Genomic DNA, 12,746 nt, shown 5'->3' on the forward strand with positions numbered 1-12,746 from the left:
GGGGGAAAAAAAGCTGAACGGCAGAGATGGAGCTTGGCAGATCTACACCGTTTCACTGCAGAGGTTTTAAAGCCTTTAACATGATTTCCCTCATCCTATTAAACACATAGCTATGGCTAGTGAGACTGTTAAGTGTTGGGTGGGTTGGGTGGGGGGGTCGAGTGTGAAAAGATAGAATGGGGGAAAATGAGAGGGAGAGATTAAGTGGATGTTGAATGTAGGGAACAAATCCTCATTCCGCTCTTATTTCTATCTGCGGTCAGGCCTCTTGTGACCTTGCTCCATTATCTCTTGAAGATTGCAATAGATGACCTTTTATGGTTTGGCTCAATCAAAATCATGACCCAGTCAAATACACAAAATGGGGAAATGAGGTTCAAACTCTGTACATGTAGGGAATGCCTGGAAATGGGTGATATGGTGACATGCAACCATTGAATGTTACTGGTCAAAAAATATTACACAAATGAAGTTCATTGGGGAAATGGTGTGTTTTGTGTTTGGATGTCGTTGAAGGGGTTCATGAGTTTAACCTTAGCTGTTGGTATGAAAATGAGTCTGTTAGATTTATACCATTAGTCATTTGGAAATTAAAGCATAATGATTTGATTTCGTTATTTGAACTTAAGTTTAAATGAAGGACTTTTGAAAACTTTGCTGATTGGAATTCAGAGCTGTTGTGATTTTTTTTCCAATTTTTGCTGCTTCACTTATGTATTTAAGTAAAACTGATTTGTAAAACTTTGTTAATATTTATTGTGATTTAATGTTAGTTCAAAACTAAAGTGTGTTGGTTTTGCATAGCTGTAATACACAATGTAAACTAAAGGGGCTAAATTGTTAAGAAAACCTCTTCAATTGGAATTTAGATGTAGAATGTTTAGACCTGCAAAAGTATTTCAATAATGTGAGTATAAGTATCTATTTTGAAATATTTTTTAGTTTGCTATTCCCACTTAACTCCTTCACTTCCATTGACATCAAATTCATTTCAACTTGGGATGTTGATGAGACTAATGAGCAACTTTTACTCCCGATAATGCGAAATGTCCCCCGATTTTGCGCTCGAGAGATCATTTCTCAATGACTTGAGTCATCTTCTGCGAAAGGCTTTTCTGAAAATGTCTCTGCCGCAGTGCCTCTAATTTATTTAACTCTCACTCTTGCAGACAGTTGCAAATCAGTTCATTTACTCGATCGACCCATAAAAGCTTGCGGATATCTGTAGTTTGCAACGGCCACAACTCAAATGCAACATTTCTCCGCTCAAGTACTATAGCCTCGATAGAAGGAGGTTACAATGATTTCCAGTTGCACTTTGCAACTTTTGTATTTATTCAATCAGAAGAAAACCATACCAAACAACAAGTAATTATTCTTTATTTATATCTCCATATGCCCATCATAGACTGAACAACAATATTTGATTGCCAGAGTTTCATTTATTTATTTCTGGCTGCACTACCACAGGTTACCAAAAAAAAAAATGCGGTCACGTGGTAGATTGAAATTTGCACTACTTTTCAAAATAATACAGGATATCATTGCATTTTTTTGTTTACTCAGTCTTCCATTAACAGTGTTAGACAGCCATTGATCCATACTGCTTGTGTCTATCATCATCATCATCCCTACATTTTCTTATCTGGCAACCTCCCACTACAAATTGAGATGTTACATTTTTTGAGAACCAGAAGTTTATAAATCTATGCATTACCAAGTAAAAAAAATCAGTGTAATTTTGAAATAAGTTTGCAAAATTGGTACTTGATTGCTCCATGATGTAGTAGCCATCACTTGCAGCAGAGTGAGCTGTTTCCTTTCATCCTGGTGGAAGGAAATGCATCATGGCCTCACCAATGCATCTCTAAAACTGAATCTTAAAGCTCGTCTCAAATCTCTTGTGTGCAGCCATGTTGCATACATTTTCCTCTTCGATTCACCTCGCAGCGTCCACGTCCTCTAAATGCTGTCCATATCTGATTGCAACTGATTTCTGGGCTGCTCATAACATGCGTTTACTGCATTTCGTCTTCTGCGTTGCGTTGGGTGACGGGTACCCAAGGATCTTGTCACAAGAGCCCTGTGCCCATGGTTACCACATCTATCTCTCATAACATCTATCCTGCAGATTTTATAAATCTTAGACAGCCCAGTGGTCTGTTTTGAAATTGTTCAAGTTGCATTTCCACTTCTGGGACGTCAGGCAATTACCAATGGAATATTGGAGCAATTTTCAGTGGAGTCTGTTGATGGTTTTAAGTCTTCTGGGAATATTTTACATGATTGGAGTGTCTGTTGTTATGTGTAACTGCAAGTATACATGTAAGAATGACAATGTTTGATTGGTGGAAGAGAAACAGTAGCAAAACTAGACAAGGCTATGCAATGTTAGGTGAGTCATGTTTTTAACAGGGATGGCAAAAAAATATATAGATTGAGGGGAAAAAACTGAACTAAAAAGAAACATTGAAGGCCAATCTGACAGTGGTAAATTGTGGTAAAGTTACATACTGCAGTCACATTTGAAAACCAGTCTTTTTTTTGCTTCAATTTTCATGTTTCGCTTGGTTAAGTGTTTTTTTTTTTTTTTTTTTTTTTCTGTGACCATCCGTGAGATTGTATGACTTTTACCTGCTGTCTTTTTTTTGGCTCACCTTCCCGTATGTCACCCAGATTTTTGTGACTGTCATCAACTCGTTTGTGTATTTGCCAGCCAATCACAGATGGTTAATTAATGTATGGACATATTGAGATCATCATATCTGGAGGTAACGCCCCCCCCCCCCCCCCTCCACTCCTACTCTTACTTAATTCATCTTTCTCATCAAGTGTGAAAAATCAGTCTGTCTGACTAAAACAGTCATCTCCAATTTGATTACGATTTTTCTTCCTAAAACCATCAAAACCATCTGCCATGTTGGCACCCCCCCAAATAGCTCAGGATGATGACTTTGGTTTTCCATATGATGACGTAGGCGTAGTGTCACCGAGTTCTGCGTCGGACCCCTCGTCATGACAACGAGGTTGAAATATTGAAGCAGTGAGTGAGTGAGAGAGAGAGAAAGAGAGAGAGAGGGAGAGAGAGAGAGGGGGGTGTGGAGAGGGAGAGATGAACTGAGATGAGAGGCTATTCACCGCAGCATCCAAGCAGCGCATCCTTCTCTCTGTGCATAAACGCCACCAATAAAGCCGAGACCATCCTCCGTCTTGTCACAGTCATCCAGTATTTTGGACAATCCGGTGGCGAGGGACACCGACAAAGGAAGAGGGGGTGAAGGGGAGGAAGAGAGGGAGGGTGAGGGGGGGAGAGAGAGCCCCCACACAAGCACGTCAAAAAAAAAAGGAGCTTGGAGCTTTTTTTGTGGAGTGTCTGTTTCGTATATGAAGCCAGGCTGATGTGAGTTTTTTCTTCTTTTTCTTTTTTTTTTACATTTTTTTTTGTGGAGGGGGTCCTGTCGGAGCAGATATTTTGGATGATGAGATGATCGGAGGCGAAAGGACACTTAGAAATCCTCGTTGACTGCAACCAGTGCGCATTTTGACGCTATTGCGTTGCGCGTCAATTTGTTTTTTTTTCTCTTTTTTCTTCTTCTTCTTTTCACCCATCAAGACGCCCCCCCCCCTCGTCTCATCTGCATTTTAGGCTTCGAAAAAGTGCTATCAGCCTGTTGTCGTGGGAATGGTAGGAGGCGGAGGAGGGGAAATAAGGGGCTGCTGTGCTTTTTTTGAGGGGTGGAGGGGGGGGCGGCGGCGACAGCCGGACGGAACCCGGGAAGGTGTACTGACGTGTGGATGTCTGTGAGGAGTCTCGTGAGAAATATTCACGTCCAGGCGGCAAGAAATGGCCTAGTTAGGGGAAAAAAGCCAGGATGCTAGAGGGATGCGAGCGACGTCATCTTGGGAAATGCGCCGCTATCTTGTGAAGGTAAGAAGACGGACACAGACAGACGTAAGAAGCTCTCCCAGTGAGCCGTTTGCGGACTATCTGGGATGTTGCTTGGTGTGTGTGTGTGTGCGTGTGTGTGCGCCATCCGCACCGCTCTGCTGGTGACTTAGCACATTGCACACGTAGTCCATCTTGACGCACTGTCATCATTGGGGGGAATGGGAATTTGAACACCAATCACTTTGTTTTCACAAAGCATGCATCGAGCGACTCAGCTTCTTTCTCGTGGGAACCTCGACTCGGCCTTTGCCTGTTGATAAAGTGCCTGCCGCCTCATCTTTTTAACAGCAGTTGGTAGTCAAGCCACTTGCTATTAGTGTCCTGCTAAAAATGGTGCTTTTATTTACCTCCAGTGTTATTTGGTAGATATTTTTGCATATTTTTTTTCTCCATCCTAGTGTCATGACAGCTTGACTGCTTCACCAGAACACGACTCAATTCTAACCTGTCAGAAAATCCACTTGCGAATCATGTCTTCTCAGGTGGAAGACATCATAAACTGTGAGATAATACAATGTTCACATGGACACACCAATGCTGGCGTCCTACTAGATTCAGACAGGGGAATTAAATGCATAGTCGCTGATGATCTAGGGAGGGCTCCATTAATATTCAGTGGATGTTGGCCAGGGCTCGGTTAATGGAAGACAACAAGACCTCTGTTCTGAGAGGTCATTGAAGAAAATGGTGTATTTCGGATTCGGGATAATGATTTAATCTTCTTTTTTTTCCTCGGTTGAATTCAGTTATTTAGTCTAATAGCTGGTTTTTATCATTTGTGTTCACTTGGAGTCACTACTGAGTCAGCATCTTAACTCTTTCGGTGCCATTGACGATGATAGATGTCTTTTTTTCATGTCAATTGTTAGACGTCCAATCCAGTTTGTTGGTTTTAGGCATCGTTTTGCTGTCAATGGCAACCATTGAGTGAACAAAAAATGTCAAAAAATGCAAATAGAAACCTATTGAGGTTAAATTTCCCTTTAAATAATATATGATTAGCTTCCCCTCTTGGGTTTTAAACCTAATTCAGTTAACATTTTGATGTGCCTTTTCACAGAAATAAATAAAATACTTCACTGACAGAAAAAAACATGATGGCAACTAGACGTATAATAATCCAAAATGACTTTTATTAGCGTGATATGTGGGAAGTGTCTAAAAAAAACATGATTTGTGTGATACACCCTCAATCCCTCATCTTGCATGTTGTGTCTATTATTAATTGACAAATTGTGATTATTTACACGGATGAGAGCATAACGTGTCACAATTTATTTCACTTATGTGGTGACTTACAATGTCAGACTTTAACCATATGACACCAATTTGAAATTTTCATCATCCTTTGCTAAAATATTTGGATTTTTGGACAATTTGCACATAAGAAATAACAGTCAAAGTAATATTTTACTTTATCTGGATATTTCCTTCTTTAGAATAGACTCCACTTTGAGTAATTAGGGCAAACAGTCCTCAAAAGTAAGCCAATACTTGTCTATTTTTGGTACTGCCTTGTACCCTATTCTAAGACAGTGATGTTTTCTTTTTGCATGGCAGCAATCCTGTTTTGGTGTGTGCTTTTGGGACCCCCCCAACCCCCTCTCCCATACTCCCTCAAGTAAATGTCACATGTCACATTATCAGTTGTGAGCCAGTCACTCTATGACATGTTGGATTGTGTGCATAGATACTTTATTGTATATCATCAAGTGAGACTCTATTCCATAATTCTCACATGTCCACTTGTTGGATAGTCTGGAACATTCTGGAGGAAATTAGTTTCCTATTGATTTCACCAATTATCAATGAATATGAATATTCAACTATTGCTGCCTGATTTTATTTTCATTTTTCTAAGCAAAATATTTGACCTGCCACTATCATAGAAATGACTAAATTCACATTTCTGAAAAGTGGAAGAGGTTAGAATGACCCACCTCTTAGTAGAGTGGTGACCAAAAGAAGAGAAAAGTAGGAGAGTTTGACCTGACCCATTATCTGTCACCAAAATGAAGCTGGCAAAGCACCAGTACAAACACTATGGTAACTAATGTTGTGTAACTTGTTTTGAACATTATGACGTAACAAGGCCTCTTAAGATGACACAGAATAAGTCATGCCTGGAAAGAATATCACAGCAAACAAAAAAAAAAGCATGCAAAGCAAGACAAAAATCAATTTTTGCCCTCAAGCCATCAGACAAGATTCATTCAGCAGCTGTTTTTGTTGTTTTTCCATATTTCCATTCTCTCGATGCTGAATACTCACATGAATAATTATTTTGGATTATTTACCCACTGACTTCAGATTTGTTGAAGAAATATGTATCGTCGGAACAAATTCACACCGAGCAACCAGAAAAGTAGTTTAACTGCACTATAATTGAAGTAAAACACCCTGCCTTATATCTTGTTAAAAATAAAGAATTATTCCTTCCATAGACAACCAGGCACTTTTACAATATTACCTCTGATCTGCTTAGTAAAATCAATTTCTTCTAATTAGGGGTGAAATGTGTTATAGATGATTATATTAGCGAGGCGAGATGGGATTTGTGCAGCGTAATTTAGGGGACTTGAATGATTTCTACGTCAGCAAACGGCATAAAAAAAATGACAAAAGTGGGCATAACCCAACAAAAACTTTGATTTCGATTCTTAAATTTGTGCTATTTGACAAAGAAGTCATAAAAAACATTTCTTTTATTTAAATATTTAGTTTGCTGTCAATTTTCTAGGTTGCATCATTTTGCAAAGCAACAATAGACAATTTAAATATAACGTACATATGACTTGGAAGGGAATTAATACATATTAGTCTCTACTATAAAACATAGTCATATTTGTAGGATTATTTCCTTATTACATGGACATATTTAGTTTTTTCCCCAAATATTTTATTAGTATGAATTGGCTGTTGTTGATTTTTATTATTTTTTGTTCATGTCCGTAACAAATAAGATAGCACGATATTTTCTGGGTAAGGAGAATCTTATCTTAGCGGCGTATGAAATTTTGCGCATGCCTATGCAACGCATAACAGGAGCATGACATAAATAATAAAGGCTTACTCGCAGATCATGCAGACTCCTTTAATTACAGCGCTCTACTGCAAGTTGAAAGCAATGCACATCTATCAAGTTAAAGCCATAAAAAAAGCTTAGATTTTATCCCATTTGTTTCCAACCTTTAGACACTTGCCTGTATTGGTACAAAGCTTTTCACTGTCCTTGACTCATGTGCAAATCTGGCATTTAAACAGTGCAATGATTGTCTTTAAAAAATGCCAACTATTTAGTCAAGGCATCAAAGTATTGTGCTTTTTCATCTTCCTTTTTCCCAGTCATACTTAAAAAAAATCAAGTTCTAAATAATATTAAGTTCAACTTGGTAAACAAAAGTGTGATTTTGATCCAAACCGACCATAAAAACGGTATAAAAAGGTTTAAACTTGAATAATTAGTGCAAAATTATGTAATCAGAGTGCATATATGAGCAATGATTTGCTTGAGAATGGTAATTATTAAACAAAATGATAAAATAGCCATGCTCACTCATTAATATACTCAGTTTTATGCAGTATTTTGTTACGAGAAGGCAAAATCAATACATCATAACATGGTGTTGAGCATTGTTAAATGAATACAGTAAGAATACTTCTCAGTAATTGAATTTCTCATTATTGCCAGGGATGAAAACATTTGATTAAGGTTCAGAATGCATGGCGGATTCTGTCCAATGGCTTCTTATGCTGTCCTCCTTGTCCCACCATAGTCGTAAGTACAAAAAAATAAGTCCTCAAGGCCCAACATAGATGCTCATTTACATTTATAAGCTTAGCAAACACGTAGCTACGATGCTTGCTGTTTTCTTTCCAATTGAAGCCGCTATTTACTTCATTTAAGATCAATATTTGATTTTTTTGTTTGCAATGATAATGATATAACCCATCGTGAACTGTCTAATCCATTTGAATTTCATTCCAAGAGTTTTAATTTCTAGTTAAAAAAAATGCCATTTGAAATGACATTTGTTTATTGGAAAATATCAATAAATGTATAAAATCAGTCACTTTTCATGTGACAGGCACATTAGTCTTTTCTGTAGCCCTCAGAATTTGTTCTAGCCAGTGGTTTTGCATTTTAATCCTGTCATGCATGATATATTTTATAAATGCACTATCAAATATTCAAGCTTTGAAAACAGGACAAACCAGTGCATGAATTTTAACTTCCATCTCTGATATTTAGCCAAGATTTGATGATGTTGCTTCTTAAAATGTGACTAGTGTGTACACAACAACAAACATTGGTTTATTCAAGAAAACACACTTCCTCTTGCCATGTAACAATACATACAATTAGCTTCATTCAAATTACAGGCGACCCACTTTTAGAAAGGCTTGGCGCAGCTTTGCGGTAATGTCCACTGACACTAATTTAAAAAAATCAGTCTGACATGTAAAAACCAAAGATTCTTCATTTATAAGCATGATTCATCACTCATGCAAATATGAAATTCAATAGTATTTCTTTTGCAAAATATGAATATATGTATAGTGTGTGTATGTATATATATTTTTATTTTTTGGAGGACATAATATGTGCTAAAAATAGCATTTCAAGTGCATTTTGACTTAATTTAACGTAGATTTAGCTATGATTATCACTACTGTAGATACTGCTTTTGAATTTATTCTGGCAATATATGTATAGTGTGTATATATAGATAGATATTTCTTTTATTTTTTCATTTTTTTGGAGGACTTAATACTTGATAAAAGTAGCATTTCAAGTGCATTTTGAATTAATTTAACAGATTTACCTTTGATTGTTACTACTGTACATACTATTTATTATGGCAATGTGATTAATTACATTACCTGCAAGTGCAAAAATACAAATTGTCCCTCAAAACTCTCCAACAAAAATTGCAATTCTGTTATGTATTTGCCTCTGTCAAGCTTATTTTAGCCCATGAGATCAGCTGGTTAGTATCGTGAGAGATTGTCAGAACGGCTCATGTTTAACAACTCCACCAGGGAATTGCTTTCCACATGTAAACATTTCACCGCAGTTGCATACACACCTAACAGTATAGCGTATTCATTTCAGATCAGCTCCCTTTTGTATTTATTTTTTTTATCCTATTCTCACAAAACGCATGGCAACCCAATTTTTTTTTTTAGGTGCATCTTGTATTAACATAGAAATAAATAATTCTCCGTGCGTCACTAGTGTAGCGAAAAGAGCTGAAAATATACAATGAGGAAACGTACAAAGCAAGAATATTTTTGGATACGAAAAGATTTGACTGACAGGTTGAGTTTATTCAAATGAGTTGGGATGATGTGTTTTTGGTTAAAATAGATTTTTAAAGGTATTTTGCCATCTTTTAGAAGCAAATGAGTTGATTAAATGCCTCGTGACACATACTTTATGTCTCATTTATATATCAGTCAGTTGACTGATCCCCATTTATCAGGGTTAAAATGTACCTGTTTCATTTCAAACACAATTTCAATTGAATTGTAATGTATGAAAAATTGGAGATAGTATTCCGACAAAAAACCTGTAATTGGAACCAGAATGTGTGGACTTTTCTTTTGATTAGTGAAGCGCATTAGTGCATCGCAGGGCAGCCGAGCTCTAACTTGCCGTTCAGCAAACCACTTAACCATGCGTGCCAACCTCATTCCTGCACCTACCTCCATTTAGACTATTTTTTTCCGTTTTTTTTTTCCCTCACTGACATCTGCTCCTCCTCATCATTTTGAAGTTGCCCTCGCTTCTTTCCTTATTTAAACTCACATTCACGTTGTTTTTCCTCTTCCTCTGGCATCACAAGTGTAAGCCTTTGCCCTTCTTCGGAAAACCAGTGCTCGGTTTTAAATGTCAGCTTCCAACTAAGTTTAAAGCAAAAGCATGATCAAATAATTCTGAAATTTACACTTGACCATCATTTAGCCCCCTAATACTGATTCCGACACTTAGCTACGTGCTATTATCCCATTTTTTTTCAATACCGATGATGCCATTTTAACTAATTAAAAGGGCATTAACTTTGCCAAGGCATGTTTTCTCTTTAAATACCTTTTACATTGTTAGATCATTGTTTCATGATGCAATCTTTGTGTGCAATTATAATGACTGTTCACCCATGTCTAAAAAATAATGTGATCTGCTTTCTTTTGAACTATGAACAGTTGACTTCACTGACATAAATGTTTATGAACGTGTTGCTAATTTGCTTTGCTCGCTGACCCTTTCGGAGGAGCAGGCTGATTCTCACAGCTCCTATTGACGTCTATGACATCAAAAATCTTTGCACTTTTGCATGACAATTTCAAAAAAAATTGTCTTCCTCCCTCAAAAATAATGAGCATTTATTTCAATGCTATATTTCTGTAAATCAATATATTGGCACTATATTATTAGTGTATTTAGTGTTTTCTTCAATCATCCCCTGCCTGTCAATCAATCCATTTCTTTAGCAGTCTGTTGGTCAATGTATTAAACAGTAACACCTTTTTTTCCTTAAAACGATATATCGATTCTTGACCAGGAGCATATTGATAACCCATTGGGATCCCAAAGTATCACGATATATCACCACATTGATGTACCATCACCTTTTAAACACACACACTTATATAGATAACAAATTATATGCAAGAATCCCATTTCAGAAAAAAAAGATCTTTTTTCTTCTTCCTTGAATCATCTGAGTCTCAGTGACACCAAAATGCAGGCTGCTGGTTGCAAAAATGGCCCGAAGCTAAAATGTGGCCGCAAACACAAACCTCATCTGCTACACGACGAATATTTTAACTTTCACGAACAACGTAACCCAGGCGGAGGTCAATGCTCACCCACCCAAAACGCAACCTTGTTTGATAGCGCTTTTGTACTCCATGCAATTGAGAATGAGTTGTTTTATTTGACCTCTAAAGATCCCCGACTCTGCTAAGTGTGTCAATGCATCTTCATTCTTTCAGTCCGGAGACTAGATAAAGGATGGTGCAATTTTGGGAGCGGATTGTGGGGGTCCCTCTTGGTGTTACCAAATTACAATGGTCACACATAAAGTAGGCCAAATGAGTGTAGGGCAGCACATTGCTGCATAGAGACTTCTCAATTTCCAATCAGCCTTTAGATCCTCTCTGCCTTTTTTCCCCCTCTCCCCTCTTTTCTTATTTTTTTTTTTTTTACTTTTCTTTAGTCTTCACTGAAGACTTATGAAGACTTAAAAGATGACTGCAGTTTTGTCACTAGGGACTTACTATTGAACATGCTCGCCTGAAGAGCATAAACTAGTTAGTTCAATGTCATCCTCTAAATCTCCTTTTAAATTAGACATGCCTATATATATATATCTATATTATCTCTCCTTTATCTTTTTTAAAACATTTTTCATGCTAATTATGCAAAAAAAAAACATCTAAATCTCCCATATTTTGAAGTAACATTCACAACATTCAGACTGAAATATGAGCAATATCATTTCTGAGCTGTTTTCTAGTTCTGGAAATGCCTTGGAGCTTAAGATGATGCTATGAGAACGGTCACTGGAACTATGAGTGTTGTGACATACAAACAACACTACTAAACATTTTCTTCCAGCACTTCACTAATTAGTCTAACATGAAATCATACACAAGCACACACTTGACTAAATCACTACAAACTATTTTCATTGTCACATTAGTTCTAACTTCTAATAGGCTATTTGAAATGACCTTTCTATATCTAATTTACTTCTAATTTTTACCTAAAAATGGATAAACACCTTTCAAATCTCATTACATTTAAATTTACTACAATAATAAGGAATAAGGTGGAAAAAGATCAAGTTTTAAAATATATTTAATGTCCACTATTTAACTAACAAGCTGAATTTACACCATATTTCATAGCAGTACTTCAAACATAGACACAATGCAAAAAAATTAAATGAAAAACATGAAAAGATAAAATAAAAATTAATGTTTCTGATGGGCGCACACACAAAAAAGGCCACAGAATCCAAATATACAATTTTAAGGGATATTTAGGTGTTCAAAAAGGCCTGACTTAAAGGGAAAGAAGGCAAAATATAGAAAAAAGGTTCTTTTTGCACCACACAAGATGGCATAAGGCATTTTTCAAAAAGCAATTGGTGTTCTTCCACCTTGCCACCTTCCTCTTCCTGTCATCCCGGTAATGCATCCAACTTAAAAGCTTCTTCAAATATATGAGCCTACTTTATGATGTCCATTTTAAAAGCACTACTTAAAGTAAGGTAGGACTGTAAAATATTAGAATTACATCCTGTTGCTTCTCTCATGCTTTACACAATTGGTCAACAGAGACACTTTGAAGATATAACTTTTGGGAACGTCAACTATGAAATCATCCTTTCTATTTTTGTAGATCAAAGGTAACTTGAGCACCAAAAAATGTGTCTTAAGCTGTAGTCCAATCTTCCTTCCACTTGAGTACAATAGCTCGGTTTGCCTCTCAGGGCTGCAATATTTTTTTTTTTGTCTCACTTAGAAAATGCAGGAGTTCAAAAGGCCAAAATGTTCATATTATGGCTTTAAGCAACAAAAAAGTTGAATTTTTGCCTGATTTGGAAAACTTTATACCAGTTTTTTTCCGGTCATATCTATTACTATTATTATAATAATGATTGTCTCGGATTAAAACATGACTATAAGTAATATGAATATACTATAAGGGGTTAAAAGGAAAGGATAGGGAAGGATAGGGTGGGGTTAATTGCTCAGATAATTGAAAATTGGTCACCAGGGGTTT

At 36.7% G+C, this 12,746-nt stretch overlaps 1 protein-coding gene across 1 annotated transcript in view; it reads left to right on the forward strand.

The window, feature by feature from the left end:
• The first annotated feature begins 3,098 nt into the window (after positions 1 to 3,098).
• Positions 3,099 to 12,746, forward strand: part of LOC144212681 (neuroligin-2-like) — a 35,610-nt gene continuing 25,962 nt past the window's right edge. The window contains exon 1 of the mRNA XM_077740757.1: positions 3,099 to 3,928. The gene's annotated coding sequence lies outside the window, so the exon portion shown is untranslated. The remainder of the gene's footprint in view (positions 3,929 to 12,746) is intronic.

This window comes from Stigmatopora nigra, chromosome 19 (assembly GCF_051989575.1).
Source record: "Stigmatopora nigra isolate UIUO_SnigA chromosome 19, RoL_Snig_1.1, whole genome shotgun sequence".
Classification (NCBI taxonomy): Eukaryota; Metazoa; Chordata; class Actinopteri; order Syngnathiformes; family Syngnathidae; genus Stigmatopora; species Stigmatopora nigra.